Source organism: Apteryx rowi, unplaced genomic scaffold (genome assembly GCF_003343035.1).
Source record: "Apteryx rowi isolate R43461 unplaced genomic scaffold, aptRow1 scaffold_207, whole genome shotgun sequence".
NCBI lineage: Eukaryota > Metazoa > Chordata > Aves > Apterygiformes > Apterygidae > Apteryx > Apteryx rowi.
Genome location: NW_020448386.1, coordinates 1,328,817 through 1,347,582, shown reverse-complemented (window position 1 = coordinate 1,347,582; position 18,766 = coordinate 1,328,817).

Below are 18,766 nucleotides of genomic sequence, written 5' to 3'. Positions count from 1 at the left end.
GTGTGTGCGTGTGCGTGTGCGCGCACGAGTGTGAGTGTGCATGACAGTGCATGTGGAGAGGAATATTTGTAAACACTCTCTTCTCACAGAGACCCAGTGACTATCCAGAAAAATAGTATTATTTAGCACACTGTTCAAAGACTGTATTAAAGATGACTCATGATAGATTATGGTGAGTAGAGTCTGAACTGTGAAGGTAGTAAGAAATTCTTTTTTTTTAATACCTTGCTTTTCACATTGAAAGAGCATAGCACTTCTCCTTCATGCTATGTGTTTGTATGCAGGAGTCTCATAGGATTCTGCTGTTAAACTGTCCGAGCTATGTTACATGCTATCTTGTATCCCTGCGTGGCTATGCCAAAAAACGGAAAATCATTTAGAAAAAACATAAAACAAGTTGATGAGTTTAATTAATTATATGCCCATCAATTTTTTTATAGATAACAAGACTAAAATGATCAAACTGAACTTTTTAGTTCAACTGAACTAAACTAGACTAAACTAACAATACTGAACAAGACTGAACTAAGTAAGACCTAGCTGAACAGCTAAACTCACTGAACAATTAAAATTAAAAAGAAAACCTTCAGCTCAAAAATAACACAAGACAGCTATTCTCTGCTTAGAACATGATAGTTTTGTCCAATACTTCTGAACTGAGTACTGGATTTCACTCAGCGTCTTGGCATTGCTACATTTCAGTATGGATCCTGGCTTTAGTACTCTAGGGGCATAGGTTATCAGACCATTAATTTCTCAGTGTTTGGGTTTTTACCACCCACCACTGGCCAGCAATTTTTTTTAATGGTAAATCTTTATTTTGGGAGAAAGTATCACATCAGTGGCTACCTGACAAGATGCAACAAAAAAATCCATCTTGTAAAACTCCAAATATTAGTTTCTGAGATATTATCACAACTTCTAATAGACGACAGGAAAACATAGGTGGAGAGAGTGCCTCGTAAGCTGGTTTCCTAACCTGGCAAGATCAGCATTAGATTTGAGCTCAGCTACAGCTTTTTATTTAAGCAGGGAGAAATAAATATGCAGTGACAAAAAATGTTTTCTTACTTTCTGAGAACAAATATTACCCTTGCTCCTCTGTGGCATGCCGTACTGACATCAGTTATATGTGCACATATATGGTGAAAACAGCCTAGGACGGGTAGGAAATGATATTTTGAAAGCCAGTATAGTTTGAAGTCATATCTGATTAGTAACCCTCCACGTCACACTAATTAGAACAGAAATGTTAGTGTGCATGAATACTGAAACGCAAGCAGAACTCTTTGGCACAGTTCAACTTCTGCATAATATAGGGAAACATAAGATGATTATGATATGGTAAAAATAATGTTCAGCATATTATGACTTTTAATGCATATAAGATTTTTAATGAAATATTTTTAATATGATTTCATCTTTCTTAAGATTTTTTTTCTTTCTTTCTTCTTTCTACTTTTGAATAGCTGAATACTTTTCAGTGTTTCTTAATACATTAAAGGAGAGTTGAGTTTGACTATGAGAACAATCACGTTATTATTGTATATTATCTTGCTGTGGATATACTCTTTTGAATGTCTACAAGGCATTTGCCCCCTAAATGCTATATGTGTAACAACTCCACACTTGCAAGTGGGTTGACACATCTCTAGAGGAGACGAGAAAGCTTGCATGCCTTCATAAGGAACTTTCTTTCCATTTGGACCCTATATAACAACTTTTTGCACAGAATTGTCTCCAGAGTCCTCCTGCCTTTTTCAGTAATGGGTAAGGCAGGAGCATTGAGTCAACTGTAGTGAAATCATCAGGATTAGATTATGTCCTTTCCCACCTGAAAATCCTGCCGATACCACTGGAAGTTTTGCTTGGATACTCAGTAACAACTGATCATTTAAAAACACAATATGCATAATGATTTTTTCTGTATCCACTTAATTATGTGGCTAGTTCTGCTGATATCAAACACTTCTGTTAAGGTTTTTCCTATACTAAATGCCAAGTGAAGAACTTCAGGACTTGGAATCAGGCAGAACAAGATGAAAGGCAATCAAGAATAACACATAGCAATGTAACAGGCAGTGGAGTCTCCTACTGAGAAAACTAGTCTTTCTTCTCACTCAGCTGAGAAAGTAGAAGAGAAAGGTAAATGTGTGAAGTCCAGGCCCCATGAACACTGTCTTCCAAGCATCTATGTTCTAAATATTTGTGTATTTTTATATATTTGTGATCAGTTGCAATAGTGTATGAAAAGAAAAGAAAAGAAGAGAAAAGAGAAAAGAGAAAAGAGAAAAGAGAAAAGAGAAAAGAGAAAAGAGAAAAGAGAAAAGAGAAGAGAAGAGAAGAGAAGAGAAGAGAAGAGAAGAGAAGAGAAGAGAAGAGAAGAGAAGAAAAGGAACCAATGTAGCTTTTTTTCAGGTAGCTGTCTGTTTTGCAAATTAAATAATTTATAAAATTTAACTACGGCTGCAGACATAGGCGTAATATAATTGAAATCATAGGGAACAATTTATATCACATCTGTTTTAACTGTGAAATTTCTATACATTTGGTCATGTTAAATTAATGTGTGCCCATTTCTGTTGTTGAACAATGCTGCTTGCTGGTCACTATAAATAAATCCTGTAATATCAGTTTTCAAGCACCACTTTTGTTTGACTGATGTATGGCATTCATCCAAGGAGCAGCACTTGTCTGAGTGTCTTCTCCATGGGTGAAATTCTTCCATGTGAGTGGCTGCTTTGCAAAGCAGTTCAATGTAATGTGTGCTTAAAGTGCACTTTACCAACCTGAAGATCAGCCCAGTATAGTTATTGATAGCCTGGGGCTGACAATGGCTCCAGTGTAGCAAGGAAAAGAAGATATAGACAGAGAAAAAGAGACATAACTGAGGACACTGCCACCTGTGACAAATAGGAATTGCAGTGATTTTAGTTAAGACTACATTTTGTAGCTGCCAGTTGGCCAGTTGGCCTTCCAGAACTAAAACCAGTGTGTGAAAGCAAAGTGGAATCTAAACGTTTGTTGTTTATAGAATTACCCTGTTCAAAATCACCAAGTTGCTCCATGGATGCTCCCGGATTTGAAGAGGGCAGGAAGGAAGGAGTCATTGTGATTTGCAGCCACCAAATAGGAAGATGGAACCAAAAGAGAGCCATAGAGTTGCTCTCAGGCTGTTGGCAAACCTGCATAAGTGGAAGTTAGGAAGAGATGATACAGACTTTGTCCAACTAATTAACTGCCACACTGAAAATCAAAATATGGTCTCCAACACTGCCATCTCCTACAATTTAGGCTTCAACCTCAACATGATTATTATGCTGATATTCTGCTTATCTCCAGAGAAGGGGGGACACTAAATCAAATTAAGAGGGCTAATTGTTCTAGCCGCACTTCTTGTTCCCTAGCACTTTACTTCTGATGCTCCTTTGCATTAGTGGGCAGTGTTACTTGTCGCTGCCAGGTTGCGTTTCTTCCCCTAGACCGCCCTGTCACACCTTTTTTTCTGTCCTGTGAGCTTGGACCCGGCTGGAATGAGATTCCGCCTGCACTATACCACAGGGAGGCACTACAATTATTTTACTGCTTATACTGAGTTTAAGATCACTGAAACTTAAGTCCAAGCAAATCCCAAACCTGAAAGTACTTTACATCCATGGAGACATTGCTAGTACATGCTAGATGTGAGAGCATAACTGTTATCAAGATCTACAGGCTGTGCAAATCCCAACCCTATTGGTTTTAATGAGATTTCCTGGATGTAAGATCAGAATTTGGCTCCCGTGTTTTATCTCATGTAGCTGTCTGCTACATGAAATAGCTGAAACAGGGTGGAAATAATGAGAGCTCCCCAAGTCTTCATGCAAGCTCTAAACCAAAATCAAAAGCTCAAAGTTTGGAAGCTCATAAAAGTTCAATTGTTTTATTTCCCCTTCCTCATCACTTTTTATTTTTGCATTCCTTTGCCGGAATATAAAAAGAAAGCTTCTTAAGAAAAGAAAAGAAAAGAAAAGAAAAGAAAAGAAAAGAAAAGAAAATCTAAGCTTGGTTTTGCAGACTAAAGAGGTTCAGATTTTTTAACTAAGCACCTGAACTTCTGTATGAACCCAAATTGCAACAGACTAATATTCATCTTACATTAGTCAGTAGCACATGCCCTGTTGTGAGTTACTGGTTAATTTATACATTATCTGTCCACATTATGAAGTGGAATTATACCTTGGGCACTGGTAGCTGAGATTTTCCAACACTAAGCAGTAATGGAAATTGCTAATCCCAACTCATTTTGTCATGGGGTTCATATTATGCAGGCCCACACAATTTGCTGTACTCAGCAGTTTGACACAGCACTTATAATAGCACTAAGATGAAAGAATAAAATGTGTCTCTGTGCTCTAATATGGGATGCAATGTGGTTTCAGGAAACAATAGCAAGCCATTCACAAATACACTTTTCTGAATTGTAACCTGATATTACACAGCTCCAACACCTAATGATCAATCAGAGTTCAAAATTCTGACAGCCTTTATTTAAGATGCATCTATTTGACCACTGGAAACAAACACTGATCCCAGAATCCTAGCTCTGGTTTCTGCTCTTGTGCAAATTCAAGGCAAATCTTCTGAAGCTTAAGATGTATGAGGGAGCTCTGATTTACATGGGTATAAAACAGAAAATTATGCAGTCTCTAGACACAAGGTCTGGGAGGGAGCTCCTGGAATACTTAGACTTTCTACATCTTTGCATAGCTCACTCAGACTTAGTTTTGGAGTATGCTTTATAACATTTTAGAAAAGAAGGGTTTAATCAGATTAAATGTTAGGAGCAGTTGATTAATTACTCTGTTATTTAGGCAGGCTTGTATGGGTTTTTAATTCTTAGAATCAGCTTCCCTAGTCCTGCCTCCTGCCATCATCTGTCAGATTATGCTTCATTACTAGTCCATTCAGTTTCCAGATAGCTCAGACAAACAGGGAGACAGGTTATCAAACAGTGCTTTTCCTTTTTTGCCAGCTATGGAATAAAAGAGTTAATATAAAGCTATCATTCTCTGTCCTCCTATGCTACAATATAAAAAGAGACAATGCTCACAATTCACACTTAGCAACAATATCACATGCAGCATAAATTAATAAACTGGGATTTGATTTATTGATTTTAGGAGTCTTCAAAAAATGTGGGGGAGGCACAGCGGCTGTTCTTTTTCAAATGTGCCTAACCCTATTCCACTGGGAAACATGGTGGGGGCAGCTTTGCAGCGTCTCATCCAGAAATGTAAATGTTTTGTCATCACATATATAATTAACAGAATCAGACCAAAAAATATGAAAGAAATCCTGCTGCCACCTGCCATAAAAAAAAAAAAAAAAATCTTACAGCACAAGAAGGTTAGTTTGTTAAAAGCCCACTCTTAAAATATTTGGAAACCTGTTTTGCTGTCTGTGTATCTCCTTGCAATTATCTAACTTCTTCAGACACCYGCTGAAAGTGTTAAAGTTAATTGAAATATTTCCTTTAAATGATGAAATTTTAACAATTGTATAAAGCTATCACAGTTACTACCACACAATATTGCAGTACAGTAAGTTAAATTAACTATTTTCCTATTTTATTTATTGAAATTAATGTGTTTTATTTCAGTTAATTGCCTATTTATCTGCTTAACTATTTTTCAGGAATGCACATCTTGATATAATTGATAACAATAACACTAAAGAAAAACAATTTATTTATTCATGCTAGAGAAGAATTTAGCTGGAAAAGGATTTGTCGCAGAGAACATTAAGCCACCTTTACTGCCTGTCTGTTTCTTGATTTTGAAGATACAAATTAGAAAATTGAATGTATTCTTTGTARAGACAAGATTTTAAAATTAGAAGCCTCGGGCACCTGCCAAATTTGTAAAAGTGCTGAACATCTAGAAAATCCCATTGCCCTCAAATGTTTTGTTCTGATATCACCTGAGACTTTGATCCCGTGATGATTTGTATTTTGCATATTGCAAGAGTAATCAAAATGTACTAGTTATCAAAATCATATCAGGACACACAGCAAACCAAGTGACAAAAGGATAAAGCAGTCAGAGCTAACTGGATTATTTCATTTCATAACATTTTTTCCTTTTGGTTTCTCAATAATATCACCTCTATAAATAGGGAAATTCCAGAAAAAAATATTAGCTCTTCCAAATTTTCCTTAAACTAAAATTTTTCTAATAATTCAAAATTCTTTCCTTCCCCATCTCTTTTTGCCATGAAATATGATAAAATGATGTCCACTAATAATATTTTTATGATTTTTTGAAGGCTTTTTTTTTACTTTTTTCCCCCCAAATTCCTAAATTAAAAAACTATGACAGCAGGAAATGCATGGTATTAAAAATTACTTTTTAAAAATTGGAATGGGAATTATTTTGAAACCTTGCTTTTCCAAACAGTTATGTTTCCATGGGGTGTTTTTGGATGAGATCTGCACATAATAAGCTACTAGCATTTCATGGTGGAGATTTTCTTCCCTTTCACTTCATGGCCTTTGCTGTCCAAATTTGTGAATTAACATCATGGAGGCATTAGTCTGAGGTATTAAAGTAGACAAGACCACACAGCAAAGTAGGTATAAAGGAAACAGAGTAGAGATGCAAAGGCACCAGGGAGAGAGTGGAGGGGAGGTCTCCCAAGCAAATACCTGAGAAAAAAGGAGAGATGAATGGATGCACTGGTGAGAGCCCCGAAGGGCATGGTTTCACAGAGGACTGTACAATCAAGTTTGTCAAAAGCAATTGAACAGCCATGGATGAAGACAGACTAGAGGTCCTGATTCATCTAAGGGGGGCAAAAGACCTTGACAAAAGCAAATATAGCAAAATGCCTGAGGATGGGCATTATGGGAAGAAGGAACCAGAAAGAAAGTTAATGGGTGAATGGTCCTTCCTGGTTACATCAGCAGGATAGATGAATTGATTAGGGCAAGAAAACAAGAAAGGAAGAAGGGAAGGGAATGACAGAGTATTACAGGGAAATGAAAAAGAAAGTAAGGAACAATAGAAGAGATCCTTGATTACTTAAGGATTTGTGTGCTATACCTGTAAAAGACAGTCATGTCTAGCACAGAGAAGAAACATATGCAGACAAGGGTCTTGTTTGGTAATCAAATACTGAAAGTAAAGAACAAATTGCTAGTGTTGGAGTGATTCTCTTGAGGAAGATGTCAGAACAGGGAGATGGATCAGACTCATGCAGTGTCTGTGATAGGCGTGAATCAAGATAATCAAATAGGGATTTCTTGTCACCTTACCACATTTTGTATCCATAGAGCTCCACAGGGCAAAATAGCACCCACTTAATCCTTTCTGGCCTTTGGATAAACAGAAAAATCCTCTAAACTCTGTTTCTAATCCTTCCCTGTTTCCACTGACACATTCACCAAATAATGAGGATTGTGGGGGGTAACCAAAGGGAAAAGGCTGAAAGCTTGGCAGGGGCACATATTGCACGCCTTTACCGTGAGAGAGGGACAACATACCACAGGCACTGGTTAAGATTTAGAATGGCATTTTCCTCCTTTCTCATGCAGTGTAAAACAGCAGTGGCCCCGCTGAAATCAGTGGTGGTCCCAGGAACAGCTTCAACCTATAAAGCGACTAATAAGTGTGAGCTGAGCAAGAGACGTTCTTTCTGCTCAGAGACCCCTATATCACATCAGACAGGACACATGCAGACTCTTTGCCACTCCATCCCTGTGTTGCTCCTACAAACTCACAGACTTCATCTTTCCCATGGTTTCCCATGACAAAGGAAATCCAGTCTATTCTAAAATGAAATAATGTTGGAAAAACAAAGAAACAAACAAAGAAGACCTATAATAAATCCTCTTTTATTTCTTAAATAGCTAACAAACAGAAAAACCTTCACAACATGGTCAGGTACTTAAGATTTCTCCTCATGCCAAATTACTTGTGGCAAAATTAGTTTTCAATAAATATGCATCTCACTCATTCTTTAGGAAAGAAAATAGTGGAATTTCTATCATTTAACAACAGCACAAACCTCAAAAGCATTTCACCATGTTGAGATCAGAATAATCTGCGTAATAAGCTATTTGGGTTCATCAGACAGGGCATATGTGCAAATCAGGACTATAATTCATATGGCACAAGGGCTACCAAATTAGTTATTCAGCAAATGTTTTTTTGATAGCACCCTGGGGGCCGATTTTTTCACTTTGCATTTATTTTAGTTTTGCACCTGTTTAGTTGTTAAGTCCTTTTACCTCTCCATTATAATTTCCATATCTTTTCAATATAATCTTTTACTGCTCCATTCAGTGGCTGCAAGTAACTCAGCATAGCATTATACAAGGATTGGGRTAAAAACATACTAGCAGGAAAGCACTGCCATATATAAGCCACAAAGCAAGTATTTTCAGTCTAGATTACTTTTAATTTAAAGGCATGATAATAGTAGCTAAACAGTGAACAAATCATAATGTCTCCATCCCAGAGAAACAAATATGTATTTGATTCCTTTAGGTTCACCACCCTGAGTTTCTCCATAGCCCCGTCAGGAGGAGCAGCCATAGAAAGGGTGAACACAGATCATTCTATACTGTGTTTTTTCAAAGCATTTGCTGCAAGCCCTATTTCACTAATTATTTCACTACACTGAAATGAATCTCAGCTACTAAAAATGTTTTTTTCCCATGCTAGTTAACTTTTCACTTTTATATATGGATGCATAATTTGGGGTGACAGTAGCTGAAAGAGGAATGGCCAAGGAATGGGATAGGACATTTTCTGAAAGAGCAGCCATTTGTACTACCAAGGAGTAGTGGAGGCTGATAAGAATAGGGTAGAGAGACAAGGAAAGTTTACATAAATGAAAAGAGGGGGGTTATATAAGTGCAGAGGAATGTCTTCCCACTCATTATGGAGAGGAAGGGATTAAGTTTGTTTATTTTATGAAGAGGATTGATGGAATTTGAGGAAAGGAAGACAGAAGAAACAAAGATGGCACCAAAGTTGACCTGATGAGTGGGAAGGACAATGATATCCAGGGTGACTGCAGAAAGGAAGAAGAGATTTAGGAGAAAATATTAGGAGTTCATTTGAAACTACTTACAGTATTTGCAAATTTCAATTACTAATTAAACATATACACAACACATTTGAAGACAGATTCTCATATTGGTTAATATTCTTTTCTCTGCTCAGAGACACCTTTTGTTCCATATAAATATGTATTTTAGTGGAGATACAGAGTATTTAAAACTTATTAATAGTCCCTGAGAAGCTATTTAAATGCGAGCATTATTAAGCCATTCTTTAACACAAGGGTGCATTACATGTCTGGAATAAGAGACAAATCAGATGAGCTCTTAGCAGCTTCAATGCTGTCAAACTCTTTTGTGAGAGCAATGTTACTGAATTGACTCTACACAATTTTTGTAATAATATAATACAAGTGTAGATTTAATAGGCAATTTTATTAGCAGAAGAGAATCTTTTTGACTGTAACAAAAACAAATGTCTTCCTTTTGCCAATCACAGTACTTTTTTTTCTTAAAACTGCATGAAGATCTGTGTTTTGCTACTTGCCTTCCATTGAAATAAGATTCAAGATTCTGTACCTGTTCAGAGTTGTATCATTAGAAATTCAGTAATGGTAGATGAAATAAAAACCATTGTACAGTAATGATGTTATCAAATTGAGAAGCTTTTCTTTCATAAATCTCTTCAAAGCTTGTTAACTCACTGAAGAAACTTGGAAACTAATCCTAATCATTCGTGTTTTTTTCAAAGACATTTCTTGATTCAAATAATGGCAAAAACTCAAATGACTAACCAGGACAAAGAAAGGGAATACAGCCTTTCACAAGTTGCTTCATTTTAAAGTCCCATATATGCAGAAGATTCTAAAAGTATCTCAATTGTAAAAGAAACATATTGCATATATGAAATGGAGCGGTTTTATGGACATTCTGTGGGCTTCATTTCTGAGGCACTGGAGACAGCTTGCAAGTGCAATTGTAACAAATACAATGCAATTGTAAATGTGAACTTCTGCAAGCTTGCCCCTTATACAAGTATGCAAACAAATGGGTAACAGATAATAGGTGTATATGAACATCTAGTTAGTCATCATATTACTCAGGACATTGTTATACAATTCCACTTATTGCAGCTTTTAAAATCACATTTTTATGTACAGTTTTCCACCTTTCTCCAGTATGTCTCCTTGTCCTCTCAATGTTATTTCTCTTTTTTGATTCTCTACCAGAGGACTCTCAATTTCTTCTTGAAGTTCACCTCTTCTCTTCCCTGAAAGACCAATATTATGATTTTTCTCTCCTAGCAACACTTGTTCAAATCTCTTACTCTAGGTTTCTATTCCATATCCGCGTCCTGAGGACTTCTGGGGCTTCTGTGGAAGTAATTCCTGTTGGTAGTACCTTTTACCTTGCTTCCCCTTGGCCTTGGGGACAGTAATGGTGGAGCAATTCTTGAACCCCAAAAGGAAATGACAGAAATAATGTTACTGAAAGACTTGAGCACAATTGTGGAGTAAACAGAATGGAAGAGGGAAAAAAAAAAGTCCTTAGAGTGTAGGAGGATACAAGAGGATCGTAATGGTGCTGGGAAGAAGAAATACATTTGAAAACATGCATATGACAACAAAATTTCTTCAGTTAGGCTTTCCTGAGGATAACTTTGGATAATTATGATGTGTGTTGATAAAGCCTTCCTGAAAGCATTAAATCTGAACTCAGATTCAAAGGCTGACTAGATAAATAAGTAATCCCAACCTTATAAAAAGGATCTCTGATCCCTGCCAAAGTCGTTCAGTAGAAGTCACAAAAAACTTTCTTAAACTTACAGAGAAATGAGGGAAACTGGATGAAGGTACAGATTGACTAAAGACCTGGAAAATGTCCTGTGAGCCAGGAAGCATTACTGCACTGGTAGCTGTTGGAATAAGCAATCTAATGCAGATGAATAATTTCCATTTTAAAATCCTGTGATCCTTGTTGACTACAAAAGTTGGTTGTAAAACACTACTAGTGTCCAGAACTACCTGAAGGTCTAATTGTAAAGTTATCATCCATYCATACTGCAATCTCCAGTGCTTAGACCTCCCCAAAATTCAATCTTCCAGCCAGCCCAAGCTTTTTCTGTTTCAGAAACAGAATGGTTAAAACAAGGACTTTTCATCTCTGTGTGTTGGCTTCTTCAGATCCAGACTGTCAACTCAGTTGTGAATGAATATGGGGGTGCCTGCATTCTTGCTTCCTCTGATAACACATGTTCTGTAGAGGAAAAAAAAGGACAATAATTTTTCAAGAAGTCTGTATGACAACTTTCAGGAGTCTTGGTCTCTCACACAAAGATTTAATCCCCCCCCCAAAAGACCCTAAAACAATAAAAAAACACCAAACCCACCATTGAGAGGATGGCTTAGACTCCAAGAAATGCAGATTTCTTAAACTGTGTAATCTGCATTACTTAATAGAGCAGGGAGCCAATTAAGAACAGTCCCTTATTCAGTTTAATTAGGCTAACTATAGGTAAGGGAATCATATGGTAGAGAGCGGGGCGTTCCGTGGAGAGAATGTCTCATGGATCTATTTCATATCTGAGTCCTCCACTGTGACAGAGTTAAAGATATCTAGTGCTTGACTTTCACCCCTTTAATACTAAAAAATAAACAAATCACACAGTTTACATTATAAAGACTTTGAAATTTTAAGCCCCAGGCATTCTCCCTGATGCTGGGGGGAAAGGGACGGGGACAGCTGATGTATTCAATTTTATCAAATTAACAACAGTGTCAAGTTATGTATAAAACTTAATTTCAGTCTCCTTATATACTTACATGGTCCACAAGCCCATTAGCTATTTTTAAAAGTGTGTAGAAATAAAAAACATACTACTTTTGTGTTCTGAACTGCATTCTAACACCAAATTAGAGATTAAGGCTCAAATTACCAAAGCTATGAGAGATATGGAGCTGAGATAAATTTTACTTTTCAAAGGTCTTTGTCAAGATGTATATTACACTGTTGTATCATAGCTTCAATTTTCATTCTTCCTAATGGAGTACTCTGAAACTGGGTCCTTCTACTTTGGTAATGTGTTGATACATACAGATGCTCAGCTTGGTGTATGAATGGGGAAGTGCACAGATAGCAAGTCCAAAAGAGAGATCTTTTTTTGAAAAAAAACAAAAGAACCAAAGAAATAGCCATAAATATTCATTAATATAAACTTTAAGAAAAAAAGAGGAAGGAGAGAAAACTGATACTGCTCCAAAGTTATTAAATGATGCCATAATTTAGCACCCAGACCAAACTGAAAGAATCACTTTTGACTAGTTAGATACACTTCTTCTCTGGACTTTATCAGTCTCAGAGTTTTTAATCTGCTTATGCTGAGAGCACAACTATGAGGAAGGAAAGCAGTGTTTACAGATGGAGCAAAGACCCTTCTGCTTCAATTTAATCTCAGTGCAGGAGCACTGAAGATAGATTTTTCCTTCATGCAATATTAATTATCTCTTTTCTCCTTTTCTCAGTTCCACAGGTTTTACAGCCAGAACATCTCATGGTCTCTTAGAATGTCCTCTCAAACAGCAGAGGCCACGTAAATTCTTGCAGACTCAGGGGTTTTCTTCACCATTATAATTAACTTGTGCGTAACTAGGTAATGTACACAAAAAAAAGGCTTTACAAGGCACAAGACAGCACTGGCAGGGAAATGATCTTCTTTGATCCTGGGAGAAGAGGTCAGACTGGGCAACACTGCTGGCATTTTGTCCTGCCGTGGTGCCCTGCATTTCTTGTGCTGGTGTGCACATGAGATACAAATCCCCCATACCACAAGTTTCCTCTTCATTTTCTTCATCTCAGAGACTCTTCTGAGCCTCCAAATTGTGTACGGAGTAATTTTAAATTCTAAGGGGTCAGCTTCTGCTCCCATTTACAGAACAGGAAGCTTCCTATTAATTCCAACAGAAGTATAATTGAAAGTCTAATGAGCACACAAAAATCCTAACTACTAACAGTGTTTACATTCACATACCCCTAGTTCTTCTACTTCCCTTCCTCAGTCACAGCTTCTTTAATGAGAGAAGATTAACAACAAACTCTCCAGACCTTTAGCTGCCAGTGAGTTTTGTCTCTGAGCTGTTCCTCATTTTATGCCGTATTATGATTACAGGCTACCTATCAAGGTTAGATAACTAAAATCATGTAATGTATTCTGAGGCTGCTGCACCTAGAAATTTCTGAGAAAATCAAACAAGAAACAGCACTGTCTAGAAGAGTGGCCCACATGAGGGTTCACAGTGAGGCTGATGTCAATACCAAAGGCAGCTGTATTCATTACTTTAGATTTTTTCATGCCACTGAAAATACTCCTCTCTTTACCATTAATAGTAATGTTATTTATAAACATACCCAATCTGGCCTGGTATTTTTGGACATATTAAAACTGTAGATCCTGCTTTACTGCCGATGTTCCGAAAGAACATCTCTACTACCCACCTTGAAACAGAATAGATCAACACTTAACAGTTTAAAACCTACAGCAAGACCTCTGCTAATGTATTTTCCTCACCTATTAAGAATCAGCATATGCCAGGACTCTGTATAGTTCCTGACTAGACAAGGCACAACAGGAGATTTAAGAAAAAATAACCTATAACTTAGGGTTTCAATGAAATTCTATGGATAAAAAAGATATATGACTGAAAAAAAAAAAGAGTTTTTATGACTGATTCGGTTTTGAATTTCTCACTGTGTTGAACTAGGATTCCAAACAGGAATAAAGATCTCTAATCCCCAAGAAAGACATCCAGATGCACATCAACAGCACTCAACATTTGGAGGGCAGCTGGTAAACTGGATTGTATTCCTTTTCAAAAGCAGTATGACGAAGTTGTTTATTCAGCAAAACAAACTGTTCCCTGTGTCTGTTAACAAGGCTGGCTTTGTGCAGCACAGTCTTCTGCAGCACTGACTCCTGTTTGGAACCATTTCACACTAATTAGAAATAAGAGAAAAAGCTGTGTTCATAAACAGCCCAGCTCAAGACCTGTTTCAAACCACTCTTTCTGAAAATTAACTCAGTTGTAACCCTCCATGAATAATAGTGTTGCACAAACAGTCTAGAGAAAATATATTGTTAATAATTGTCAACTTGCTGTGCAAAATGCCAATGCAAATTTTATATAACACTACCCAAAACATGAAATGATGAACTACGAAATACTGTTCAATTCCCTCTTCTAAGATAGAGCCATAATGATTTTTGAAGTGGTTAGCAGCCCTGGGAATATGTGACAAAGAAAAGAGTTACTGTAATGAAAAAAATCAAATAATAGAATGACGCACTGAATGTGTAGTGCAGATCTGCATTTTGGTTAAATATGACTAACATTATGGAATAATGCACAAGCAATTAAATAGGAATTGGAATATCAGAAGCATTTTCATCTGGACAACAATAAGAAAATAAAATAGAGAAGGTCCTTCAGCATTAATAGTGCAAAAAGGTATATTGAAGGCTAAAGCTGACAATGTCATATAGAAAGTGCTTTCAGGGAATAATTATGTACTAGGAAAGCTTATTTCTAATTTGTATAGGCATCTTTCACTTTGGGCAACATTTCGTCATAGGAGTAATCCCAGTTAAAACCATGGGTTTACTTGTGGAAGTGCCGGATGTCGTAAATCAGAGCTGCAGTGCTTGAGCACTAGTGCTCCTCAGCTGTCTGTRTGACGATAGGGAGTTACCTATGAGATATGTATATTTGCAATATTTTCTGTTACCAATTATGACAGAAGAAAATTACACAGTTTGGATATAAAGCTTTTAAGGCTTCTGTACTTGCTTGATTTTGCCATAAAATTCAATGGCTAGAGTTAGATGCAGGTAATATGAATATGTGTTCCAGGAACATTTGAAAAGGAAGAAATGCAAAACTTAATTAGAAAAAAATATAGTCACCAGCCATTACAGAACATCTTGCAAATTACTGGGGATGAATCCAGTAGTTTTCTACAGAATTCAGTCTCATTTCTAAAGTCTGAAAAAAGGAGAACAACAACAAAAAATTATGTGGGTAAAATCAGCTTTTTTCAGATCACAAAAAGAGTTTAGGTTATAGCTTAAATTTCTTTTAAATTTCTTTTCATTTTTAATTAATTATTGTAGGTTAAATTTCTGTTCTAAAATTAAACGTGGAGCCTAGATTTAGTAAGAGGTATATTTCTTGTACCTAAATAATGAGTGTCAAGTGTATATAATTAGGAGGAAAAATAAAATCAATTTAGATTCTTGATAAGAAAGATATTGCTGTCTTATCCTTTCATGGCCAGCCTTTTTCTTACCACACACTGTTTTGAAAGAAATAAAGTTTCACAACATTTCAGATGACAATAGCGTTACATTACATGAGCCTTGTGGTTTCAGTTTCAGGACTGCTTGCAGAATCAGCAGATGAAAAGTGCTCTTTCCCCATGAAGACTGTACCTCTCCGTTGCTTGAAAACTAAACAGGGCCTTTTGACAAATTTGTTAAAATGAACTCAGTTCTCCTTTAGGGACCGTAAGGAACAAGCAGAACCTTGTACCCAGTCCCTGCCATTAAAAAGGCAGTTCTACCTGCTTCAGTTTGGTTGTAATAGACAATACTGCTCAACTCAGGACAATGTGMTGCTCACCAAATGCTTTCAATAAATAAATTCTAAACATTCTTTGTCAGGATAATTTACACCACAGAAGTTATCAGTGTTAACTTGAGTGATAAAAGAGTCTGCAAGTAGGAACTGTTGTCTTGTTTCCACAGACAGAAGTCTAATTTTAGAATATAAAGAACAATATCTCCTAGAAATGGTTTAGGGGGATAGACAAAATGATCATCTCATGTCTTTTCAACTTGATTTTCCAACTGATGTAGTAAATGAGTAACAGTAATATTCAAACTCAACCAAATTTCATGAGGGTCATACAATACAAATATTTTTATTTATACTATGATGAATTAATAGCATCAGGACACAAGACTAAATTTTCTAGAAGTCATCTTTTTTTTTCTTTTCTACAGAAAAAAGTGTTTTTAAGGTTTAATAAAAGGTTGAACTACTTATAGCTTAGGTTAAAAAACTATGTACTCTTTTTTTAAAAAAAAAGCCTGACTAACAAAACTAAAAGTATACAAAAACCTAAAAGTATATAAAACAGAAGAAAAATACAAAAAGTTCACATTATGATGTTCCAAAGGATGTTCTGAGAGCAAGGATTAGCTCTACTATTCAAAAAGAAATTGATAGCACACAGTTAAAACTTCCTGGAATATTTTTTATCAGTAATCTTACAACTGCATCACTTTTTTACACATTTTTTTTAAAAGGTGAGAAGAGGAAGCATTTTAGCAAGGCAAAACTTTGCAGACTTTCCAAAAGAGTACATCTTGCCAGTAGTACTTATTTATGCTGCCTCTGACCACATGGATTCTGCCATGAAGCTTTCGCTGTTTTCAGAAATGTTGACCAGAAAACAATATCATCTAGAATGGTGTCTAAGAGTCAGCAAACTGTGGTCAGTTGTACTTGTGATGTTTTTGAAAACACTGTCCTCTACTGGTTGTGATTTTGGAATCAAACACTCAAGAAGGGTGTTCTCAAAGGACAGAAGTTGTCCATGAACACGACAATAGTGGATGAACAGCAAATTGCAAAGTGGGCTGTTTTGTTTCATTTTGCTTCAAATCCCAGAACTACTGGCTAAACCCAGAATATCTGACCATCTTAAAGCAATTTCTGTAAATGAAGCTTCTATTCCTAATAACAGCTTAGTAAGACTTAAAGTCATTATTCAGTCATTATTACACATTTTATACCATACAACTCTTACATAGTACAGCATAAGAGTGAGGAATTAGAATTATAGCAGTAAAGGGGAAAAACATCCATTATTTTCAATATAGTCATATGACCTGACTCCATGACCATCATGCACCACCTTTCTCAGATGGCAATAGCCATTGGTAACAACCAAGAATAGCCGGATTAAACCATACATACTGTTCGAGCCTGATTTACTTCTCCCTTCAGCATTTGGCTTTGATCCCATTTCTAATCTTTCTCTTCTCCAGAAACAATGATCCACAAACCCTTTGAAATCCCAGGCTAGAGCTCCCAATAATAAGATTCATCCCAGGCAGACTGCCTGCGCATGCTAAAATGAGTCATCTGGATAATCCTTTAAGGGACTCTAGCACATTTCTAACCAGGTAGTAACAGATACAGCTACTTCTCTGGGATGATAGTGCAGAAACTGGCAACCCAGATTTTTCAAGCTTTTTTTTTTTTATTCCTAGCAGGCATTTTGCAATACAAGAGAAAGCACAGAGAAATAAAGGGCCAGACTTTTAAGGCTTTTAGATGAAAATCTGTGGAAATGACCACTGCCTTTCATCAAGAAAAGGCGTGGGTAAGAACAGATTGCAGCACATTTCCATAACCGGCTATCCCTGTTCTGACCAGAGGAAAATGGCTTTACTGTGCATTGGGGGACAACGGGCTGGCAGATTGGCTAATAAGAAACCACTATATGCATTTCTCCTGCAGCTGCTTTTTTATTTATTATTGTCACTTTTCTACTGCTATTATCTTCCCTTTGCCACCTAGACTTGAACTTAAATGGGAGAATAAATCATCAGGAGATCTTCTGGTTCTGAAGTCAGGCTTCAAATCTCTCCTAGGAAGCTTTTGTGCAAATACTAAATTAAGAACTTGAGTGTTTTCATGCCCTTGTTCTTTCAATGGATACACCAGTTTCACTGCAGTTTTCCAATGGCACATCTAAACTGTAATCCTCCATTTTCATGGCATATAAATAGATAGAATTGGAACCAGTTTTCATCATGTGACTGACTTTTCCTATTGATTATATTAAAGTAACCAGGAAGTCCTATTACAGAAAAAGCATGCATAAATACAGATCAGTTACATTCCTCCTGACTATCCAGTGCTTACCCTGATCTAATTATTTTCAACCTTTTACAGGACACCAGTTCATTATACCACCAAAAATCCAGTTTCTGGCATGAAAATTGTTTTAAGACCACTATTTCCCATTCTTTGTTAACTGAATACATTTTGCTCAGAATAAAAGTAATAGAAAAAAGTCCTTGGCTGCATAAAAGTCCTTTGTCGGTGCTTTTGAACTCCCTAGCTGTGGACTACAAAGAGTCCAGCGCGCTGCCTCTCGCCACCACGGAACAGAAGCACTGAGCTGCTTTTTTGGGGGGGGATCTTGATATACAGGATACATTACTGAGTGCCTATAAAAAGGCTTGTGAACCTTGATGGAAATCAGAGGTGAAAATGACAGTTCAAATGTCTGGTCTGGGTTTAAAAGATCTATAGTAATGTATTTTTACTTATAACAGATACTGAGAAGGAAAAAAAGAACCAGCAAAGCAGTGTTCAGACTTATATTACACTCTTTCTCTGCTCCTGCCCTTTCCCTGAGCTGTCAAACACAGGGCATTCTCTGAAAAGCAAAGTGATTCCAGGCAGGTTACCAATATATGTTATTTCTTATTAGTTATCTCCTCAGGATATCACTAAGACACAAAGCCTATATGATTCTTTTCAGCTACAAACAATGAGTCAGGATCCGTGCTGGCTTAAAGCATGTGTCATCCTTGGATTTCAATGCAATGCCCTAGAATAGAATTTGGTGTGTTTTTTTTTTTTAAAAAAA